We start from the raw sequence: 21,212 nt of genomic DNA, 5'->3' as shown, positions 1-21,212 counted from the left end.
AATTCCGCACAGCTGGAAACAGAGTAAAATGAATTTGATTTATAAAGGAACAGGCAATAAGACGAACATAAAATCCTTCCGACCGATTACGATAACATCAGTTACATACAGGCTGGCGATGCAGGTGGTGAAAATAAAAATGCAGTCATGGGTAGAAAGTAATAGAATACTCGGAGAACTTCAGAACGGGTTCAGAAGTAGTAGGCACTTAGATGATTGCCTGTTCGTGCTTAGAAATAGAAATAGCTAAGGCGGAAAACAGACCTCTGTATTTAGCCTTCTTGGACATAAACGGTGCATACGACAACGTGAACAGGGAACTCCTGTGGAACATATTAAAAGGTGAAGGTGTCAGTCATGAGGTAATTAATTTTCTACAGGAAGTATATCGAGAAAATGAAGTTGAAATAACTTGGGAAGGAATTAAGAGTACAACAACTACCCAGATACACAAAGGATTAAGGCAAGGTTGTCCTCTATCACCGCTGCTGTTCATGCTTTATATGATAAGTATGGAAAGAAGGCTACAAGGAAGCAATCTAGGTTATGATCTGTCATACACGTTAGGCGGAAAGGTTGTTGAGCAACGATTACCGGGTTTAATGTATGCGGACGATATTGTGCTGTTAGCAGAAAGCCAGAAAGATTTGCAAACTTTGGTGAATTGCTGTGGAGACGAAGGAGACAGTCTAGGTTTCAGTTTTAGCGCAACTAAGTCAGGTGTGATGGTTTTCAACGGCACAACTGATCAGGAGCTTACAATACAAGGCCATGAGATACCACGAGTGGCCAAATACAAATATCTCGGGGTATAGGTAAACAACGGGCATATGTACACGGAAAAGCACGAACAGTCTCTCATAGCAAAAGGGCGAAGAGATGCCGGGATAATGAAACATAGGGCATTGTGGGGGTACAACAGGTATGAAGTCCTCAGAGGTATTTGGAAAGGAATAATAGTGCCGGGGCTTACTTTCGGGAATGCGGTTATGTGCTTAAGGGCTGCAGTTCAGTCGCGATTAGAAGTAAATCAGAGAACTGTCGGAAGATTAGCACTAGGTGCCCACGGGAAAACCACAAACGAGGCAGTACAGGGGGATATGGGCTGGGCAACGTTCGAAGCACGGGAAGCTCAGAGTAAAGTTCTATACGAAGAACGCCTGAGGAAATTGGATGATAACAGGTGGGCAGCTAAGGTATTTAGATACCTGTACAGAAACAGCGTTGACACACAGTGGCAGAAACGAACTAGAAAGCTGGCCAGTAAGTTTGCCAGAGACGAGGAAGGAGAAAGAAATAGAATTAAACGACAGGTTAAAAACGTCGCAGGTAAAAACTGGATAGATTCAATGGAAAAGAAGCATAGTGTAGAACTATATCGATGCTGGAAAAGGCAGATCAGGAAGGAAACGTTCTATGATAACTCAAGAGGCAGTGCCCTCCTCTTTGAAGCTAGGTCAGGGTGTCTTAGAACGCGCAGCTACAAAAAGAAATTTAACGAAGAAGATGACACATGTGCTGTGTGTGGTAAATCTGAAGAAACAATAGAACACCTCATCCTAAAATGCGATGGTATCCGTGCCGATATCGATGCAGGCACAGTCACTCTTCCTGAGGCCTTAGGGTTTAGAGATAACAATAGTCATGTAAATAAATCTGCGGTGGAAATTAGCAAAAAGCAATTGGAGGATTGGTGGCACAAAAGCAGAGAGGTGACATAAGTTTTAAAGTGTAGGAAGACGTTTTTTTAAAGGAAATGGCGAATTGTATTAATAACTTACAGCAGAGTAAACAAAAATAACGGAAAAAAAACTGAGCATAGTGGCAACAACCACTGCCCCGTTTCAAAGGGGACGTTCCTACCGTCCATCCATCCATCCATCCATGCATTTTGCACCTTTTTAAAAGTGCATGTTTTAAGCCTGACAATAAGCCCTTTCACCAAAAATTGTCAAAAAAATTGGCAATTTTGGCATGTTTTTCGGTAATTCATTCGGTGGATTTCAACTGCAGACCTGCTCACATCTTAACCAGGTGCACCGATATGCAACCAAGTGAAACAGTGTACCCTCTTGTTTCAGATGACATTTCCACATGAACTGCCAACACTCCTTCTCTGCTACTTACAAGTATAGTGCACTGCCTAGAATACACTGACAAGTGTTCTGTCCGTAGGCGGCCAGCTAGCATTACAAGCGATGAATGCCACCAGCTGCCAAGTGGGGCATTGTCACAGTAGAGGGTACCATGAGGCTGTGGATTCGCTGTGGCAGTGTATTTTCTCTACAGCCTCTACAGATTTGGTGCTCATTGCTACTGTCACAAAAACTGGCCTTTGCCAATAAGCATGCAAATTACTCTCGGAGCCTTGTAAAGACATGCACCGATCCGATGATGCCTAAAATTAAGGCTGTGTATCATGAGCAAGGATCGCTTGGTAATGAACACTGCTGCCTCACGTTCGAGATCACCAGGAGGGAATATCAGAGCACAATAAAGTAGCAGTGATGCATTTTGAAAAACCTCGGCACTTCTCTCTCCTGCTCGTGTACATGAAAAGGCAATAATGTGCAATCAATAGCTATAACTTTTCTAACGCTGGTAATGTTGTTTTGAATTTGTGGCACACTACTTGAGGCAGAACCAATGCCAGCAGATAGCATGAAAAATAAACAAATATCGTGTTATAATTTCCTTTTGCTATAAAAATCCATGAGAGAACCTCTTGTTTACAGCATTGCTAAGCAGCCTCTGACTTGGGATTTAAAACCACCGTTGTAAACATAATGTGAAGAAAGTAGTGTCAACCTTCAGATTCATATCCACATAGACAGCCCACACATTCGAAGCAGGAGTTTGCACTAAGCAATGGCCTTCCTTGCAATACTGTCCATAGTACAGTTATCCACACATCTGTCAAATGCACTGGAATGGTGCAGGGAAGTACACTTGTGTCATTTATGAGAGACGTAGGCTCGAAACAAGACCTTACCGCACACGCACTTTAACATGGATCGTGTTTAACTCCAGGTGTCTTTAAAGGGGCTCTGAAAGGGGCTCTAATAAAGTTGCAGTATGCCTGGGATGTTAAAGCACACCGCTTCATGAACATTGTCCAGGAAGAATTTTTTAATGCACTTTGTAGAAACAGAGTTATCTGTAGCCAAAATTTGAATTTCAGTGTCCTCGCGCCTTTTCCTCTCCTCTTGTCACTTTTTGCACATTGGAAGGTCTGCACTCCTCTCTGCCAGCCCCACCTCCGGGGGTGAGCTTCCTGGCCCGCCGGAGCTACGCGGTCTATTGACCGCGGCCTTGGTAGCTGCCCGACGTCTGAAAGAATGTAACCGATAGCTATCTCTCACCATGTATACGTATATGCGAGCAACGGAGGAGGGTGCGAGCATGAAAAAGTCGTCGGGAAGTGCTCGCCAACTTTCGCGTATGATTGTGGGTTCTCTGCTACTTGTAGAAGTCTATTATTTGGCTGAGGTGTTCACGACAACACAATGCAGTGATTGAGCAAGTTGATGTTCTCTCCTCGGTTAGTGTTTCAGAACCCCTTTAAAAGCTGTACCGGGCTTGCCAGGCAGTGCCAATCGCCATAAATGCACAACAGAGCATGCCTTTCGAGCGCTCTAGACAAGTTTGTGGACAGCTGTACAACATACCTAAGCATGTTGTTTTTCTCCTCAGTGCTCACTGTGTCATCATAATTGATGAAAAGGGCTTTAATGATGTCCTCATTTCCTTGCTAATTTGACAGTTTTAAAACCAGCATACAATGTAAAAAAAAAGTTATTTAACACAGTGCGGTCATTACGCAGTAATCCTTAGCCTCATCTGAACTTCCCGTCTTTCATTTGTAATGCCAGGTCATAAAATAAAATAACTTGGCACTCACAAAGAATTATGAATAGGTTGGATAGCATGACAAATTTGAGAATACATAAAGCAAAGGAGGTATTTTGATTGCCTTGGTTGAGTGGAATGTTAATTACAAGGTATCCAAAGCATATTTAAATATTGACAGAATAAGTCACAGGTGCTCTCGAGTCTACCTTTTTCCCTTTGCTTCCCTACTAAAAATTACTTCTACCTGGCTTTGCACATAGTTCCCTCTTCTTAAAAGGTGTGAGGATAGGTGTGAACATTTGCAACATCAGACATAAGCACTTTCTTGCTTGCTTTTGTTGCCATCATCACACAAACAAGAAAAACAATTTTTGCAATATATTTCTCCGACTTTCATGAAATAAAACTGAGTGCCTTTACTGCTGAAGATCTTAAAATATGTTGGCAAATTTTTTCAAAATGTGTGGCTTAACATGCGTAGTGGCAGAAATGGAGTGCCGCTTGCACAAGAAAGTGAATCCTGACATAAAATGTTAAACCTGCCTGTTTACTGTGCCATGTCCACTCTGAGAGGTGTGACCAAAATGTGCAAAGAGAATGAAGTGCTAATGATGGCAGTTTTCTTGTGGTGGCTACCTTATACGAGGGCCTTACCATATTGGCTTGCACTTTTGCATCTCCCTCCCCTGTATCGTTCACTGCGCCTGTCACTAGTAGTGGTGATTTCGTTCCACCACCAGACGACAGCAGGAGTCTGAGGCATCCATCTTATGGTTGCCAGTGCACGCACTTTCTGTGCCTGTAAGCCGCAAGGGCAGCGCGGGATGACATGGTTCTTGTGGAAGGAGAGCCTGACCACTCTGGAGATTCACCGGTGACTTGTGGCACTGTGTGGTGAGGAGGCAGCATTCCAAAGAACCATATTCTACTGTGTGGAAGGCTGGAAAATGGCCGAACGTCAGCAGAGAAGGGTCCTCTGCAGTCGCCAACTGTAACAACACCCACTAACATTGCATGGATGAAAGCCAGGGCTGTCAGCCTTCTACCCAGTAGAAGACGGTTCTTTGGGATGCTGACTGTCATAAGTTGCCAACAATTCTCAACAGAGCTCACACGTTCCTTTTACAAGAACCATGTCGCCCAGCGCTGCCCTTTTAAGTCACAATCCACGCCGTCCGCTCGGCTACTGACATGCATAGGAAGAAAATGAGCTGGAAACCACGAAATGGATGCCTCCAACTCGTGCTGCCATCTGATGGTGGAATACAGTCCCCATTACTAATGACAGATGCAACAAACAGTATGGCAGCCCATGAGGTGTCAGAGATACAAAAGTGCAAATCAATATTGCCACAGTACGAACCCCTCCAGTGGCGCCGTACCACGGCCAAACTTATTACCTGGCACTTGGCAAGCCTTGGGCATTCTAGGGGCTAGAGGTTTTGAAGTGTTCCTCTCTCGAGATCCCTGCTGTCTTGCAGGCCCCAGCTCGTCTAAGTAAATCTGTCCTGTGTACGTCAACAGTTTGTCAGTGACATCTTTGATAGAGGTGCTGGGTAGAGTCCCATGTACGCTGATTTTGAGGATACCCTCAATGCCTGTTCTCAACGTGTGGGCTCAACACACGTCCACAAGGCGAGCCGCCATCTGCAAGGCCTACAACCGGAGTTCGGCCAACTGACAATGCCGGTAAGGGCCATGACGTCTACCACGGCTAGCCAGACAAGTCAGCATTCCGGGAGTGCCCCGCCGTTTGTCCTTCACACACCTCGGTCGCCACCACTGTTCCACAGTGACAAGTTCGAGGACATTGAGGCGAGCTAACCCAGTGGCAGGCTTCAATGAGTGGGACAGCGAGCGGAAATTGCGCAACGTCTACTCTGCGCTGCAGGACTCGACCAAGACGTGGTTCAAGAACCATGAAGCTTCCTTCACCAAGTGGGAGGTTTTCCGCCGAGAGCTGCTAGTGATATTTACTACCAGCGAAAGAAAGAAGGAGGGATACTGCCCTCTTAGTTGATCATGCAAATCATGACCAATGAGTTAGACAGGCAGAGCAGAATGCTGGGTCTAAAAATTAACATGCAGAAAACCAAACAAATGTTCAACAGTCTAGCAAGGGAACAGCAGTTCACAATTGGCAGCGAGGGGCTGGAAGTGATAAAGGTACTTAGGGCAGGTAGTGACAGCTGATCCGGATCATGAGAGGGAAATAACTGGGAGGATAAGAATGGGGTGGAGTGCATATAGCAGGTTCTCTCAGATCATGAATAGCAGGTTACCAATATCCCTCGAGAGAAAAGTGTACAACAGCTGTATCTTACCGGTACTCACCTACGGGGCAGAAACGTGGAGGCTAACGAAAAGGGTTCAGGTTAAGTTAAGGACAACGCAGCGAGCCATGGAAAGAAAAATGATGGGTGTAACGTTAAGAGATCGGAAGTGGGCAAAGTGGATGAGGGAACAAACTCGAATTAATGACATCCTAGTCGAAATCAAGAGGAAGAAATGGGCTTGGGCAGGGCATGTAATGCGAAGGCAAGACAACCGCTGGTCCCTAAGGGTAACGGAGTGGATTCCAAGAGGAGGCAAGCGTAGCAGGGTTGGCAGAAAGTTAGGTGGGCGGATGAGATTAAGAAGTTTGTGGTGATACAGTGGCCGCAGCTGGCGAAGAACAGGGTTAATTGGAGAGACAGGGGAGAGGCCTTTGCCCTGCAGGCTGATGATGATGATGCACCCTCCTTGCTAAGCACACTGAACATGAACCATTTTGAAGATAAAAGGATGACGTGTGTTGCTTCAGTTTGGCGTTTTCTGTACACCTTGAGCAGCAACTTGTTGGAAGGCAGCCTTTCGTGGCAATGAAGGGAAGAGTACAGGAGCGGAGCGTCCCTACCTGTGTCATTCTATCAAGAAGACCGGCAGCACATTGGTGCACCTGCTCGCCAGGTGTATTGCTGGTACCATCTACGGAAGCTTCTTGCAATTAGACATGCTTAGCAAACTCGCTGCAACGAAGAAAACTGTTTTGCCTTGACTTCCAGCATTCAAACTTAGCAGTTGTGTTAGAAACATGCCTTGATTAGTGAATACCGACAATATTGTGAAGATGAAGCTGACATTGGCTAGGGATGGAGCACTCATGCTAGGCCTGCGGCCATTAAGTTTATCTCTTGTCCATCGTTCACCGCTCCTCATTCATCGGTTGGCCGCTGTGTAACATTTGGTGGAGTTTTCGGGATACCACCCAACTCTCATCCTCCTGGTCATCGTTCTTCAGAGCCCTGTGCCTACACCCTTCCTTCAGCTGTGGGTTCCTGGTCTGTGTTGTCTGGCTGTGCCCCAGCCTGCTAGACACAAACCATCCTCGCCATTGCTCCCTCGCCCTGTCCCCAGCCCCGTTCTTAGACCCGACCACCCGACACGACAAATTGAAACCGATGCGATGGCCCGACCTACCGACCCCACCTACCCAAGACGCTGCTCACATGACAAGACCCTGCCCATGCCGTTTGGTGCATCCAAAGGCCTCAGCCATCGGCTCCTGGCAACCTGCAGCCCGAAAGCTTCATGTACCAGGACTCATTCACTCATCACTTCCATCGTGGTGGCCAGCACTTCAACGCCTTGCAATTTTCTGTTGTACCGTCCTCACAAGCCCATCACCATTACGTGTGCCTATTCACCAGTGTCTTTCATTCATGATCGGGACGATCACTCGGTGGCCCCGGCTAGTGTGACGAAGAAAACGAAGCCGGCAGTGGTGCGAGATGGAGCACTCACACTAGGCCAGCGGCCATTAAAATCATCTCGTCCATCGTTCATCAAGCTTCATTCTTCGGCTGGCCACCATGTAACAATATATTATTTTTTAAGAGAAAATTTATATTGCAAGCAGGGACTATATTCTACTATGTATGAAGCGAGAATGCGTTTTGTCTCTAGCTTTTGCTCCACTGAAGTTGTCATGGAGTGCAGTACTTGCCCCTTTCTGTGGGAAAGGATGGCAAAATAGTGAAAGTTGATATGAGTGCACTTCTTGTATAGTAAATCCAATCCAATTTGCCCTGTTTCCACCTTACTGCTACACCACAACACACAACCAACTAGCCAAACCTTGCAGCCTCAGAAAAGATAGCTCCGAACAGTGTCCTTGCTTTTGGTTTTGTGTCCCATTTCAGCAAATACACAGCACATTCATTAAAACGTTATACAACAGCAAAATCCCGCATGTATATAATAGCTTCTTGCTTACGCAAATTCCTCAACTTCAGTCTTTGGTGCCTGTCTAAAAGCAAAACGTTACTAGTAAATAGCGTGTATGGCTTTTAATTCCTATACTTGCATTCACTGCTATTTATACTCGATACAACCTCCCTATAGACATTTTTCACAAATTCACAGTTGCTGATAGCCTTCTGCCACCCCCTTAAATGTTTATCTTTTTTTTTTTTACATTCTAACACATGCAGCTCAGATGGTCTTCATTTTCATGATAACCACTTCTACTTGGCGACACAAAGCAAGACTTGTTTCAGTGCCTTTTTAATCTCTATATTTTCTTCTGCCTGCATCTTGAATTACTCTCGCAACAAAATTTATGAATGTTGGAAAGCCAAGAAACAAAGCATATGCGTTCTCACTAGAAGTGTGCAAACACATGTAGGTCAAAAAGAAAAATCTGGAAGAGACGTGCCTGCTTGTATGCATCACTGGCTTGATGTTGTCTGCTGTGGCATTATGCTCTGCTGTGGCAGCATCCTCCGTTGTGACCCCCATGGGGGCTGTGCCCTCTGCCAGCTACGACGGGCACTCAGCGCAAGCAATGCTATGTCTTTCCTTCGATGGGAGCCAGCCCACTAACCAGAATATTCTAGCCACTGTGCTTACAGTGCAGTACAGTTTTACAATAGGCCAGTGCTGCATGCACACTGCGGCACATTTGTGCCTTATATGATGCAAGATTGCTTCTCTGTGGTGTCAAGGTGTGCTGCTGAGCTTATCTTAGATTTTTAGTGCGGTAGCACCACTAGGTGCATTTTCCGATTTCAGGCATACATATGCATGTATGTCCCTTAAGGTCCACCTGCCCACCAGGCTGTGGGCAACCTGCCAGGTATGCCTGGAAGGCCTTTACTTGGGTGGAGGCCTGTATGAAGGGTACATCTGTGTGAAGGACTTCAAAGTAAAGGCCTTTAGGGTGAAGACCTTCATGGTAAATGCCACCCAGGTAAAGACCTTTAAGCCAAAGGCCTTTATTGTAAAGGCTTTTACGTGAAATGCTTTCAGCACACAAGGACCTTAATTGCCCACCCCAACTAATGCTATTGCATGATTTCCGTGCTTAGTCATGCTATACCACGTACTGATTTCTTTTTTTGCCCTCCCGCACCCCAAGATTCAGCAAAGTTGCAGTTGTGTGCTGCTAACTTCGAACACTTCTAGCTCCTTTACAGTAACAAACACACATTTTTTGACCTCATGTTTAGTGCATGAAAGTCTCTGCTGCTTATGCACCATAAAACCCAATACAAAAACAACAATCACAAGCCATCGGCTACAACTGGGTGTTGCACTTGCCTCAAAGGTCATGATGCAGCTATGATCAGTCATTTAAGTTCTGACATTGCTCTCCAACATTGGTACTTGTGCGTCTGTAACTGTGTAAGGGCAGAAGACAATCACTGCCAGTACATTCTGATGAAATGAGCGTAGAGTTCAACTGCCTTCTGTTTTTTTTTTTTTGCTTTCTGATGAAATGAGTGTAGAGTTCAACTGCCCTCTGTTTTTTTTTTTTTGCTTCTTCTTCACTGTGTAAAATCTCTGCAAGTGACATATTATGCACAACCTATTTTCACATAAAATACTCGTCTTGTCTATGAAGGGGTTGTCAGAAACTGTGTTGCTATCTCCTGGTGCATAACAGATGTGGCCGCACACCTTGCATGCACCTACTGTGTGGTAACCCACCAGCACCAGACTTCACCATCGCCTCCAGGACAACGGCAGACCACAATGTGTCCATGGGAGCCCAGCAACTGGAGTGCCTATAGCTAGAGTGATAAAAATCAACATGCTATGCCAGCTCCTAGAGTGGCTGCTGTAGTGTGATGCAATTGGGTATTGTGCTATGTTTGCATGCAAGTTGATTCCAGCTAAAATCAGTCGATACCAGAAGGAATCAAATGCAAATTATTCCTTAAACCAGTTTGACCAATTGGGATATTTTCACCTGGGTAATACTGGTTCTTACACTCATATAACTGACTGAACAATACTGGATTAAAGCTGCAAATGGGACTACTGTAGTTGGTTTTACAGCAACAGCTGTTAGGCGCCCATTCCTGGGTTTTGCGCAGTAGTAGTAGTAATAGTAGTAGTAGTAGTCATTGGCATAACCGGTAGGTGCATTGCCATGGGAACCGTTCAGAGGGTGGTTAAATTTAGTAGAAGTTGGAAAGTATGACGTGACTGTAGGAATCTGTAAGTGAGTGGTTACTGCCAGCACAATCCAGAGGGTGGTTACAGTGGAAGGAAGAGAGGAATGGCGAGATGTATAAAGTTGTAACTGGTGAGTGGTGCAGAAATGTGTAACAGGAGGGTGGTTATCATGGAAGGAGGAGGGAAAGTATGGCGAGGACGGAGGAATGTAGCACAGTCAATCTGCAGCAGCTTCTGCAAAACGCGTCACACGAGAAGACAGTCATCGGTGAACCATGTGCCTAGAGCGGCGAACTGGAGAGGAGAGCTAGTCGAAAAGCGAGTATGTGGGTGGAGAAAATTGAAAACAGCGCTCTATAACTACACAGATATGTGGTCGCTATCATATTTTTTACCTCAGCATATAGTAAAATATTGCAACGGATAGAAGAAGAGATGAATGAAGACTCTTGGAGGCGCGCGTGCTCTGGGATTCGGTGCTCTGTGCCTGGTGCTCTGTGCGGGCCGCCTTGTGCTCTTGACCTGTGTGCTGTGCCCGGGCGCTCTCGCGTCGTTCCCGCCTGGACCACGTAACATCTTTGGTGGAGGTGCGGATTTTACGCTGCGCACACCACGCAGCTTCGTAGTACTCGTCAGGCCGGGACTACCACCATGGCTCCACCCGGCCGGTCAAGGAGCCCCCCTACCCCTCCTTTCGTCATCATGGCTCCACCTCGCGACCCCGGCACGTTTTCCGGCACAGATGGCTCCGACGTCGAAGACTGGATTAACCTTTACGAGCGTGTCAGCAGCTACAACAGGTGGGACCCTACGCTAATGCTCGCGAACGTCATCTTTTACCTCAATGGCACGGCGCGCGTATGGTACGAGACCCACGAGGAAGAGCTAACAAGTTGGGACACCTTTAAGGAAAAGTTGAAGACGCTATTCGGTAGACCTGATGACCGCCAGCTCGCCGCCAAGAAACAGCTGGCTACTCGAGCACAGTCTTCTACCGAGAGCTACGTGGCCTACATTCAGGACATCTTGGCGCTTTGTCACAAGGTCGACGCCGCAATGAGTGAGACCGATAAAGTGGGCCACGTGCTCAAAGGCATTGCCGACGATGCGTTCCACTTGCTTGTTTGCAAAGACTGTACCTCAATTGACTCCATCATAAACGAGTGCCGTCGATTTGAGCAAGTCAAAGGCCGCCGCATTTCGCCGTCGTTTTCTCGCCTTCCCAACACGGCCGCGACATCTTCCTGTGAGGACCACCGATCACCATCCCGCACGCCCTCGGACGCCCCTGCCGGCACCGATTCAGTCACCCGGATCGTCCGACGTGAACTGGAGGCCCTCGCACCTGTGATATCCCCGCCCTCCGTCCCTGATACAACCCTGCCCGCTGTGTCGCTGATTCAGGCCGTCGTGCGGCAGGAACTCGCTCATCTGAACCTCGCTCCAGCAGTGTGCGCCATCAGAAGCCCGGACACCCCCCAGCCCCCTCCCTGTGCTTTTCGTCGCACCTATTATTCTCTGCCCCGTTCCCGCAATCCCAATGACTGGCGCACGGCGGACGACCGTCCCATTTGCTTCCGGTGCTCTCGCATTGGCCACATCGCCCGTCATTGCCGTAGTCCATGGTCTTCAACGCCCCGCAATGTCTTCCCCTCCTTCTACAGTCCCGCCTCATCCCACAACTTCTCGACCCGTGCCCCGTCCGAACCGTCTGCACCAGCCGCACCCCCTCCACGCCGATTCTCCCGCTCTCCGTCCCCGCAGGGCCGCCGCTCTCGTTCCCCCCAGTCGCCTTCTCGCAGCCGCTCCCAATTGGAAAACTAAGTGATGCAGCTCCCGGAGGTGACGCTGCATCAACGACCCGGACTACAAATCCTCTCTCAACCACTCGACCTAATCTTCTGAACGTCACTATCGACCGTGTTCCTGTGCGCGCCCTGATTGACACCGGTGCTCATGTATCAGTGATGAGTGCTGCCCTCCGCCGTCGCCTCCGCAAAGTCCTAACGCCTGCAACGTCCCGTGTGTGTGTCGCGGATGGTGGCACGCCTGCTGTGGACGGTATGTGTACCGCGCGCGTTACTATTGCCGGCCAGAGTATACCAGTTCAGTTCACCGTGCTGACCACCTGTGCCCATGACCTTATCCTCGGCTTAGATTTTTTGACTGACCATTCCGCCCTCATTGACTGCTCGGAGGGTGTTCTACACCTCGCCCTTCCAATGCTGGATTCAGACCCACTTGATGTATCACTGCGACTATTCAGTACCGCATATGCTCGCCTGTCATCCCGAACCGCCTCTTTTGTTCCATTGACCCCATCTCACCCAGTTCCGGATGGCGACTATCTCGTTACTCCCAATCTTGACCTCCTCCTGACCCGTAACGTTGCCCTACCTCATACCATTGCCACCGTCCAAGCCAACGCCCTTTCTCTGCCTTTCCTCAACTTCGGCCTCACTTCTCAAGTGCTACCGTCCGGCATATGCGTCGCTACGCTATCCCCTCTCGCTCCTTGCCACGTGGCTACGTTGCCCGCTACCCCAGTTCCAGAAACCGCCGCACCGCGCCGGCAGTCTCTTCTGTCGACCGACACCTTCAAAACCATGATGGCTACCGACCTCCATCCCGATCAAACTGCCAAGCTTCGTGCCCTTCTCGAATCTTTTTCGGATATTTTTGACGTGAACAACACTGCGCTGGGTCAAACTCTCACCGTCAGGCACCGCATTGAAACAGGCGATGCCCCTCCCATCCGCCGCCGCCCTTACCGGGTCTCTCACGCCGAGCGTCAAGTAATCAATGCGGAAGTTACTAAAATGCTAGAAAAAAACATTATCGAACCCTCACACAGTCCCTGGGCCTCACCCGTCGTCCTTGTCAGGAAAAAGGATGGCTCATGGCGTTTTTGCATTGATTATCGCCACCTGAATAAGATCACTAAAAAGGACGTGTACCCCCTGCCGCGTATCGATGACGCGCTTGACTGCCTCCATGGTGCCAAATTCTTCTCGTCCATAGATCTTCGCTCCGGCTACTGGCAAATTGCTGTAGATGAACAGGACAGTGAGAAAACCGCTTTTGTGACTCCTGATGGCCTTTATCAATTCAAAGTTATGCCTTTCGGATTATGCAACGCACCAGCCACATTTGAACGCATGATGGATGCTCTTTTGCATGGCTTTAAGTGGTCCACCTGCCTGTGCTATCTCGATGACGTCATTGTCTTTTCGCCCTCGTTTTCCTCTCACCTCACTAACCTTTCTCAGATCCTTTCCCTCTTTCGTCATGCTGGCCTGCAGCTCAACTCGTCTAAGTGCCGTTTCGCGCGCCGTCAACTCGCCATCTTGGGTCATGTCGTCGACGACACGGGGGTGCACCCTGACCCTGATAAGATCCGAGCCATTAAAGACTTTCCTCAGCCACGTTCCTGTAACGACGTCCGCAGCTTCTTAGGGCTGTGCTGCTACTTTCGTCGATTTGTTGAAGGCTTCGCCGACATCGCCCGCCCCCTCACCGACCTCCTGAAAAAGGAAGCCACCTTCATCTGGGGACCCGACCAAGCACACGCGTTTTCCACCTTGATATTGAAGCTTACTACCACGCCAGTTCTGGCCCACTTCGATGTGACAGCTCCCACTGAAGTCCGCACAGACGCCAGCGGCTATGGCATCGGCGCTATTCTCTCTCAGAGGCAATCCGAACAGCACCGTGTCATCGCCTACGCCAGCCGCCTCCTCTCCGCCCCGGAGCGCAATTACTCAATTACCGAACGTCAGTGCTTAGCCCTTGTCTGGGCGGTTGGGAAATTCCGCCCATATTTGTACGGCCGCCCTTTTACGGTTGTCACCGACCACCATGCGCTCTGCTGGCTCTCATCACTGAAAGATCCTACTGGTCGCCTAGGTCGCTGGGCTTTACACCTCCAAGACTACGACTATACCGTGGTATATAAGTCCGGTAGGCTACACACTGATGCTGACTGCCTCTCCCGATATCCCGTTGACTCGTCTGATCATTCTGGCAGTGACACCGCCGCTGACCTCTTCTCGCTCTCTGCTTTTACTCACCTTGGCGATGAGCAGCGACGAGATATCGAGCTACGCTCTATTATTTCCCGCCTCAGAACCTCTCCATCTGACCCTGCCCTGCGCCGGTTTGTACTTCATCATGACACACTGTACCGCAGAAGCCTAAACCTGGCCGGCCCAGACCTACTGCTCGTTGTCCCGAAGCATCTGCGCAACGACGTCCTCCACGAGCTCCATGACCTCCCCACTGCTGGACATCTGGGTGTCTCGCGTACTTACGCCCGCGTGCGTCGTTGCTTCTTTTGGCCCCGTCTCTACCAGTCCGTCCGCCGCTATGTTCGTGCCTGCGACCAGTGCCAGCGCCGGAAACGTCCCGCCACGCTCTCCGCGGGTTTGCTCCAGCCTGTTGATGTGCCCCCTGAACCATTCTATCGTGTTGGCTTGGATCTTTTGGGCCCGTTTCCGGAGTCCACCTCTGGAAACAAATGGATTGCCGTTGCGACAGATTATGCTACTCGCTATGCCATCACGCGGGCCCTCCCCACCAGTACTGCTACCGACGTGGCCGATTTTTTCCTCTACGACCTCATCCTCCGTCATGGTGCACCCCGCCAACTTCTCACCGACCGCGGCCGTTGCTTTCTCTCTAAAGTTGTCGACGACATTCTCCGTTCCTGCTCAACAAAAAATAAGCTGACCACCGCCTATCATCCCCAAACCAACGGTCTTACAGAGCGCCTCAACCGCACTCTCACGAATATGCTCGCCATGTACGTTTCCCCGGACCATCGAGACTGGGACATTGCCCTTCCATAAGTGACCTTCGCTTACAATTCTTCTCGCCATGACACTGCCGGTTACTCCCCGTTCTATCTGTTGTACGGTCGTGAACCCCAATTACCTTTGGACACGCTGCTTCCGACATCTCCTTCCCCGCCTTCTGAATATGCCCACGACGCTATTGCCCGCGCCGACCACGCCCGCCAGCTGGCTCGCTCCCGCCTACAAGCCTCGCAGGTTTCACAGCAGGACTACTACGACCGCCGCCACCGCATGGTAACTTTTTCCCCTGGAGCCCTCGTCTTGCTTTGGTCGTCCACACGCCGTGTCGGGCTTTGCGAAAAACTAATGTCCCGCTATGTTGGCCCATACCGTGTGCTCCACCAGGTCACCGCCGTCACCTACGAGATTGCCCCGGCCTTTCCGGAGACCACCTCCGGTGCATCTCAGAGTGACGTAGTCCACGTCTCTCGCCTCAAGCCCTACGTGTCGCAATCCCTTGCCCCGCCCTAATTTCCACCGAGACGGTGTTTTTTTTTGCGACCGGGGGCCATGCAACGGATAGAAGAAGAGATGAATGAAGACTCTTGGAGGCGCGCGTGCTCTGGGATTCGGTGCTCTGTGCCTGGTGCTCTGTGCGGGCCGCCTTGTGCTCTTGACCTGTGTGCTGTGCCCGGGCGCTCTCGCGTCGTTCCCGCCTGGACCACGTAACAATATAAATACCTTACCAGATGTGGCTGAATCTCGTGTTACACAGTGTTAACCGTCCTGTCAAATTTTTTTTCATGCTTTAGTTCCCGAGTGAACTAGTCTGGTTACGACACCAACCAGGAACAAAAAAAAAAACTACTCATAGCCAGAGTAGTGCAGTGAGGAAGTTAACACTGGGTTGTAGCTGAAGGCATCAACAGAGCCGCTGGGTTTGGGAGCAATGCATGTGGCACAGGCATCTACCGTGTCCGCATGCAGCTAACATGTAGTGGTGTCTTTTCGTGCCCTTCCAAGTGTCTCATGGCACGATTTTGTAAACTGAGAAGGATGTAAGCCCCTGAAATAAGCTAGTATTATTCATTAACATCCACTGAAGTGCAGGCATACAGCTATAAAGGAAAGCTTCCAGAGAAACTTTGTACCTGCTGAAAAACTTGTACTGCTCAGGGGGTGGATTTCTCCAAACATGCTCAATGCAAGCTCCTGTTCCTCAGCATCAGAAGTTCCGTGTCACTTGTGGTGCTTGTGTGCTTACATGCACCCACTGCATTGGTGTGCTTCATCTGTGGTTTGACGTTTTATATGTCGATAGTGAAGTGATTATTAGCGCACACAGTGATTATTAGCAGGTGCTGTCGTTCCTGTGAGTTCAGCCATGAATAGAATGTTTAATGATGAAAGCGAAACGCAAAAGGCGCCTGTGTGCTGTGCGATGCCACTGCACGTTAAAGAGCCTGCGGTGATCGAAATTATTCCGGAGGCCCGCAATATTCTCTTTTATCTTTCATTCGCACCTTCCGCCCTTCTCTAATGAAACAGTTGAGGTTTCCAGCCAGAAGAGATACAGTTAATGCGACATTTCCATTCTTCAAAAACTACTAAAACCGCTGATAAACTGCTGTAATTTATTTCTAAAGCGCTCGAAAGTCCTGACTGCTGCGCTGAGCTTGACATTCGTGACTACCACAAAAGAAATAACAAGCTAGCGAACATGAAGCAACAAGAGCTTACACCTGTCATGGTACAAAAGAAAATGGTGAAGAAAGAAGGTTGTGCAAAAAGACAATACTACATGCTATTATCCTCTGCCAGTCACTGTGGATACCTGCACCTTAAGCATCACTGTGTGGTCTGGCACTTAGGGAGCCGCATGCTCGGCAAAAACCCTGATAACAAAAGCAGCATTTGACAACATGCAGCCATGTGCACAAGGCTGAACACAAGCACGGCACCCATTTGCACCAAACGACCAGAGCAGCTGAACTGAGCAGCTGCCTTTTCATATTGTAATGCTAGTGGTTATTTTCCACTCTCACTCGATTACAGAGGTGCAAGCACCAGTATTTGAGAACTATGCCCAGAGTTCCCTAACCACCAGAGATCCAGGCCAGCAAAATTTGCAGCAGACGACAGCAGCTTTGCCAGGCTTAAAAATGAAGCACCCGCCGCGGTAGCTCAGTGATTAGGGTGCTCAGCTACTCATCTGGAGTTTTCGGGTTCAAACCCGACCACGGCGGCTGCGTTTTTATGGAGACAAAACGCTAAGGCGCCCGTGTGCTGTGCGATGTCAGTGCACGTTAAAGATCCCCAGGTGGTCGAAATTATTCCGGAGCCCTCCACTACGGCACCTTTTTTTTCCTTCACTCCCCCCTTTATCCCTTCACTTACTGCACAGTTCAGGTGTCTAACCATATATGAGAAAGATACTGCACCATTTCCTTTCCCCAAAAACCAATTATTATTATTACTATTATTAAAAAAAATAAGGGAAGGGGGGAAGAAAGTCAAAGCCACAACTTGACATCATAGAAAGGAGCCCCCCTCCATCAATGCAGCATGTCACACACAACCACTGCATGGCCATTTGCTGTTCAAGTGCATTATTTTGTGCCTTCAGCATTTTTATTTGCAATAGCCAAGGGCTACGAGGCAAGTCATAGAGCAGGGATGCACATTGATTTTAACTACTCAGAGTCCTTTTGCATGCATTGAAAGCTTAGTGCACAATCGCTTTTTACTTTTCCCCTCACCAAACTGAGGCCTCTTACTTGGCACCTGCATGCCAGGGCCAATGCAGTGAGTTCTGGTCCACTTTTGCAGTGACCCACATCTCACAGAGGTGTCTCACCTGTTGCGCCATTGCCACAATCCTAGCATAGGAACAAACTTAGTTGACGGCCCCGCTGTGGGAACATGTGATGACCTGTTAAAACCTTGCATTGTGCTGCCACGGTGATTTCTGTGCATGCGGCTGCACCCTAAAAAGCTCAAGCAGCCACAGATACCCGTGAGACACCTGCCACAAATCCAAGTGGATAGCCATGGTAGACGCCCAGTCGATGATGGCTCAGAGCGGAACTGGAAATGGATGTTGGGGCCACTAACCATCTCATCAAACCTATTTCCTGCCCACTCTAATTATGCAAGCAAACTATGTAAAATGATATGGGCATGTTCAGATAAGAACGGTAATCGAGGTCCCATGACCATTTTTTGTTTTCAATTATATTTTTATATGTGATGGGTAAATGTGTCCACACAAAGGAATGAACCTTAGTTTTGCAAGGAACTTTGTAGTTTTCTCGGAAAAAAATCGTATGTCACAAGAGGTGGAGAATGTCGTTTTTGCCACTTCTCAAAGTTGCAAGTTTGGAGCATCACTGCATGCACAATAAGTTGTTTTCGCGCATAATTATTTTTTCAGTACTTTATTACAACTTGTACTATACGAAGAAATAAAAAAACGTTTTCTTTCTCTGTCAATCTTCTGAATAAAAAATCGCAAATTTCGCTTCCGGAGCTGTGCGGTGCCAAAAAGGCACTTTTCAGGGCAGCCTTAGGGCAAGATGCGTAAAGATCTCCCGGCTGAATCTTTTTCTCTGTATTTTTCAGCTACTTTTAATCACTTCAGGCAAGTTTTGTAGCTCTACACTTGACCTATGTTTTTCAATATGGCCTCAAAATTGGCAGAAGTTCAAAAACGTCAAAAAAGTGACAACTTTGACTTGAATTTAAAAAAAAACATCATCATCGAATTTTATTAAAATTTGCCCTAATAATACTGAACATTTCATAATTCTAAGGCTTTAAAAAAGTATTGCATTATATTGTTTTAAAGTATGGAAATAAATACAAAACGGACTTTATGATTTCAATCCCTACGACTGCTCAGTATTCCCTCTTAGAATGCGCAATCGTCAGAAGCTGGTTTTAGTATTGGTATTTTGCAAGTAAATTTTAAACGCTACAGTTGCTGAGTTCATAAGTGTAATTTGTAAGCATTTTTTTCTATTACAATCAAAGGTCTAAAGCTCCTATTCGCTTTCGTACTGTTCTAACGGTGGGACCTAAATTACTGTAAGCATATTCCAACACGTTATTTTGGAGTGACGTGTGTGTAGGAGTAGTTTATGCAAACAATTAATGCACCCGTCGCACTTTCAAGGTGACTTTAACTGCTACCCGCCGCTCCAGGGATGAACCGCGCTTTGCAGCCGCTCCTATAGCTATATAACGCCCGGCGCGACCCTGAAATTCACAGCATCATGTGTGCCGCCGCCGCACCGAGGCTTTAGCCGCCGCTATCATCTTTTCATCGCAACGCACCGAACGCCTAGCAGTTATGCCTCAGCCTTCGACCTTCGACCGAGATAACCCTTGTGAGCGGATGTTGTTCGGATCTCGAATTTTGTGTGTCGTTTTCCAGGCCTGGTAGACCCGGTGGGGTCGTTTTCTGTACTCACGTGTTTTCTCTGCGCTGGAGCGCTCCCTCGACAAGCATACTTGGTATATCAGTCTCAGCTCGTACGCCAGACCGAAAGAACATCAGTGTCGATGGTGGGCAGCCTGTGTTAAAAATGCATTCATCTGTCCATCTCCTCTTTTTGGAAAAGCAGCTCTGGGCCCTGCATCCGTCACCTGCTCTTCTGTCTCGCGATAATCTCCGGAAGCGGTGAGCTTTTGCATTCATGAAGAGATTTCCGCGGCGAACGTTTTGTGCCGACTACTCAAAAAGGCACAAACAGAGAATTGAAAAAGGACGTAATTTTCGCAGTGTAAAGACACTCAATGTCGCTGCTCTCAAAAAAGTCCTACTTCCCGAAGAAGCTCTCCGAGTACGAGAAAGTGACTTCATCTGTCAGAATTGTTACCGTCGGTTCAAGGAAGACATAGATAATATGCAGGCAGAGTCAACCGAAACATTAGAAGAATTCCGCCCTGGGGAAGAAATCGTAGAAAATTTAAATTCAAGTGTCAGCCTTACCTCTGAAATCTCGCCCCTAAAGCCACCGAGCGCTCTAAAAAAACGCCTCAGACTTTCCTATGCAAAGCGAAAGCAGGAAGAGGTGGCAAGAGCTATGGTGACGAAAATACGATCGGGGATACAGGCAGCATATAATGTCCCAGAGACTTCGCGTGCGTCAGAAGAAAAGTGTGCGCAATGCAGCAGTTGGGAGGACAACCTACATGCTGCCTACAATAGGTGCACGTCCTTTCAAGAGCGTTGCCAGCTGCTGACACTGCTACCACGCAACCTAACCGTGAAATATGTGTAGGAAGTTATTCCAGAGGCAACGAGGTACGTTATCCAAAAATCGAAGAAGATGGTGGATGAGGAAGGCGTATGGTCAACACAGGAGAGATATACAAGATGTAAACTACAACAGGAAGACATTACCACCGTTTTAGAATATTACACCATGGATGAACTCGATTGCTCTAGACAGACTCCGAACAAAAAGGATGTTGTGAGAATCGAGAAGGAAGGAGAGAAAGAATGGATACCTAAACGCTTCATGACGCGGTCCTTGCGAGAAGCATTCCGCCTCTACAAGCAAGCTCACCCTGCCTCCCAGGTTGGCCTCACAAAATTCATATCCTTGCGTCCTAAGTGGGTGAAATGCTCGCCACAGTGGCAAGTGTGTGTTTGTGTGTGCTGTGCAAACTTTCAGTTGTGCCTCGTGGGACTGCAGAACGCGACCGGAAGGTCGCTTTCTCCCGAAGATATGCAGAGCCTCTGCGTATGCCAGGAACCTACTGCGTCGTGTTTCCTTAGGAATTGTGAGCACTGTCCACAAGATGGCATTTTCACTTCGGAAAATTTTGAAATGAGCAGCGAGGACGAGGTGTTGATTGCTTCATGGGAATACGGTGAGCTCGTTAAAAAGACTCTGACCGCTTCATCATTTATGAGAGAATGTCTAAGAATGACCATGAAATGGATTCCCCACAACTATATTAGATCTGTGCAAGCAAGAGCAATACATGAAGAAAAACACAGCTGCAAGAGAGGTGCAATTGTTTTGCATTTTGATTTTGCCGAAAACTGGACAGTTGTGCTTCCAGACGCAGTACAAGCTTACCATTGGCAGAAAAAGCAGGTGACCGTGTTTACCT

This window comes from Amblyomma americanum, chromosome 3, assembly GCF_052857255.1.
Source record: "Amblyomma americanum isolate KBUSLIRL-KWMA chromosome 3, ASM5285725v1, whole genome shotgun sequence".
Classification (NCBI taxonomy): domain Eukaryota; kingdom Metazoa; phylum Arthropoda; class Arachnida; order Ixodida; family Ixodidae; genus Amblyomma; species Amblyomma americanum.
Note: the sequence above shows the minus strand (reverse complement) of the source record.